Source organism: Buceros rhinoceros, unplaced genomic scaffold, assembly GCF_000710305.1.
Source record: "Buceros rhinoceros silvestris isolate BGI_N320 unplaced genomic scaffold, ASM71030v1 scaffold2342, whole genome shotgun sequence".
NCBI classification, from domain to species: Eukaryota; Metazoa; Chordata; class Aves; order Bucerotiformes; family Bucerotidae; genus Buceros; species Buceros rhinoceros.
The window spans coordinates 37405-41097 of NW_010396951.1; positions in this window are offsets into that span (position 1 = coordinate 37405).

Genomic DNA, 3693 nt, shown 5'->3' on the forward strand with positions numbered 1-3693 from the left:
AAAAAAAAACCAACCCCAACCCCCCCCCCCCCCCCCCCAATACCCTGTAATTCTGGTGGTGGCTTGCTGATGTTCAAGAAATGTTTTTTTAAAAGGACACATTAATACCTGAAGTTTTCAGAACTAGAACCCTCAGGTGTGTGAGTCCATAAAGCTGTTACAAAAATCTTACTCCATGAGCCCAGTCTGCGTGGGGGATGATTCGATGGGGTGGGAGAGAAGGATTATCAAAAGCACAAGATACTTGGGGGTGGGACATGTGGTTCTTAATGAAGGAACTTGAAGAACTTGTCTTCCATGATATCCCCCCGAGATGGCGTCGCACCCGGGGACATGCTGCGGCAGAGGGCAGTGGTGGCACATGCGAGGTCCCTGGTGTTACAGCTCTAAAGCTGCTGCCCAGAATTGCTGCCCGGAGCTCCAGGCAAGGGGTTTATCTTCGTAAATCTGCTCTAAATTTCTCTTGTTTTGCCCTCCAAAATTCAGCTCTTAATTTCTGGAATTGCTGCTCGTGTTTATTTCCTTGTCTTCCTGAACCTGGTTTTTCACCTGGGCACTGCTGAAGCGGCACAGGCTTTGGGAAGTTCTGTGGGGAGTTGTGCATCATCAGCAGGTTAAATGTTTGGGAAAATGTTCTTTATTAGGAAGAGGAGGAGAAAAAGCTGCAGATGAAGCCAAGCAGTCACAATCCAGGCTGCCAAGAACAGGAGAGCAGGAAGAAAGAACAACTAGGGGTTCACGTGGCCAAATATTAGTTGAGTTTGGTGTAAATCTGTAACTTCCTGGCTTTTGCTCCGGCGATTTGAGATCCCCACGCTGCTGGTACAGCTGCTGGAGCAGCCCCTGTCATGCCAAGGACCCCTCATGCCGTACGGTCCAGACTTGGGCATCTCCATCTCATCCAGGGAGGCAGGATGGGTGCAGCAGGAGTTTCTTGGCCACCTCGACCTCACTTCTCCTGCATCATCCTCCTGTAGAGACAGAGCCCAGGCAGGAGGGGGAAAGGAAGCAGACAGCAAAGCCGGGGACGAGATTCCCCAAATACGAGCACGGCTGTGCCGCTGCCTGTCAGGAGTAGCTCTTGTGGTACGTGATTACAGCCAAGCTCCTGCATGTTCCCTGCTGCCACCAGCTTTGCTTCGTCCCCGTTACTCCCCTGGTTCTCCCTCTGCTCTGGAGCAGGAGCCAAACCCAGGCAGTAACAGGAGTTGGCACTTGGAGCCTCTGCCGCTGCTGCTGTCCCGTGCTGTTATTGCTGAGCTGCTCCTTGACAGGGAAATAAAGGGGAATTGAGCTGAAGCTGAGCATCAAGACATGCTGTCTGCACGTCCAATTAGGAGGGCACAGCGAAATCGGTGTTTCTCCCTGTTCATTGGCTATTACATTAAAAACCTTCTCTCCTAATATATACTTACATATGCAGCCTGCTTTATGTGGCTTTTACCACACATGAAATGGAGACGTTATAATCAAGGGGGTAATAACGCGGAATGATTAAAAGTAACTTCTGATTGTTTTGGCTTTGGTCAATGTATGACCTGAAATTGCTGACTCGAGACAAAAATGAGGTGGATAAAAATCTCGTTCCGGGCTGTGCTCATCCCTAAGCACAACTGTGCACTGTGTGTGACTTGTACAGTGAAACCATACTGGTGTATAGTAAAAAAAAAAGTTAAAAAAATCAAATCTTTGTAAAGCAGCAGGGTCAGTGGAGGAGTCAGACAGCCCAAACCCAAACCAGGGATTAATTTCCCATAGGAACGTTTGTGGAGATTACAAAATACCAAATTTCTCTGAGATCTGGAAATCATTTGTACATCAGTATGTGAGAGTTTAAATGAGTTAATTCAACTTTTTGGTAACTGGAGTGACCAGCACCTTCTGAGGGCCATGACTCAGGGCTGTGGAGCTGTGGGGTCGCATCCTGGGCGGGGGCCCGATGCTTCACTGCTGTTGGCCCTCATTACTCGGGGAAATTGGGAAGCTTGGGGGCTGCAGCATCTTCCAGCTAAGGAAATGAGCCTTCTGCACATGCAGCAAACTTGTTGATCCCGAGTGAATCAGAGGAGCAAGGGGGGGGAAATAAAAGGAGCATGCAGTGATTTTTAAAGCAGAGCAGGGCAGAACCTCCTGTCTGCCCAGTTCTTTGTGATCTTTGTATTGCCCATGTTGGTGGCAGCACCTGAGCACCTTGGGGAGCGAGCAGGGTAGAAGTGCCAGGTCCAAATGATGGACCCCATGTTGTTCACATACACAGTTTGGTTTGAATTAAATAGAATCTCTTTGTTAATACAGCTGGGAGAATGCGGCCAGCAGGGAAGAGCAGCCAGAAGGGGTGTCGTTGATGGGCTGGGCTGCAGGACTGGGACTGACTGGTGAGGACCTGCTCCCTCACGTCTCACCTACAACTCAGTTTAAAAGATGCAGAGCAGAAGCGGCGCTGAAGATACACCCCAGGTGATGAGGATCTGCTACTTCTCGAAAAATCCTCAGGAAAATGGTGTAAGAGATTAAATCAGCAGATAATCTCGGAGCCAACTTCAGAGGGTGCTTTTCTTTGCTCCGTGGAGTTGCTCTCCCAGCCGCCAGTCCTTGCTGTTTCCTCACGCGCTGCTGAACAGATTTGATAAATGTCATTCTGCGTTTTGAGCACTGCTGGCGTTTAAACAAGCTGCTCAGCGGCTGAGTATCTTGTGATGTCCCTTCTCGTAAAACTAAACAAAAGGAGTTGCTGTTTTGCTCAAAGAAATAAATACTGACTCTGAATGGAAGGACATTTTTCCACAAGAACTTTGGCGAGAGGACTAGAGTGGGTTGGGAAAACTCATTGCTGCTTTGCTTGGATACACCAAAGCCCGGCAATGGGTGCTCCGTGATGGGCCATCACTGGTGCTCCCTCTGTAGGGGGACACCGGGGCTGGGTCACCCCGGGTAGGTGCCAGCGCATGTACTGACCTGTGGTGCTGCTGGATGGGGACCCCAAGGGACTCCCATGGATGGTGGTGCCTGGACCTGCTCATTCCAGGCACTCATCCCACTGCGGGCTGGCAGCTGCTGCAGCAGTGGTGATATAATATGCTCATATTGTTACTCATGATACTGATTTATGTTTGCCTGTTTGTTTACTTAAAAAAAGGAGGAACCTTCAGCTTGTCTTTTACTCAATCATTTCCTTTCACAGTGAGTAAAACTATTTCAACAGTGGACGCAGGCACGGAGTTTGATGTGAAAGCTGGGGCTTTTTGAGGACCAGCTGAGCAGTGGAAGGGGTGAGCCTTGCCTAGGAGTCTCGCCAGCTTAATTTTCCTTTTTTTTTTCTTTTCTTTTCATTATTATTTTCCTTATTCTCGGTAACTCCCACTGTGGCGTTGGAGTAGCAGGGCTGAACTGGGGTGTGGGGGTGGGAAATGTCAGCACTGCAGAGTGAGAAATCTCCTGTTTCCCAGTCATCGCCCAGCTCTGGGACACCCCCAGGGGCTGCCATGGGGGCTGCCGGGGGCTGGACCCCAGCTCAGCCCTGCTGCCAGGCCTGGGGACCTCACTTTGCTGCGGGGTCCAGCAGAGCTGTCTCAGCCCTGGAGCAGCGGGATATGCTGTGGCATTTCCCAATGGGAAGCGGGAAGTGGTTGGCCAGGAGCCGGCTGGCTTCAGTCCCTTGCAGAAAACCCCCTTTCCTGAATTCCCGCTCCCTTG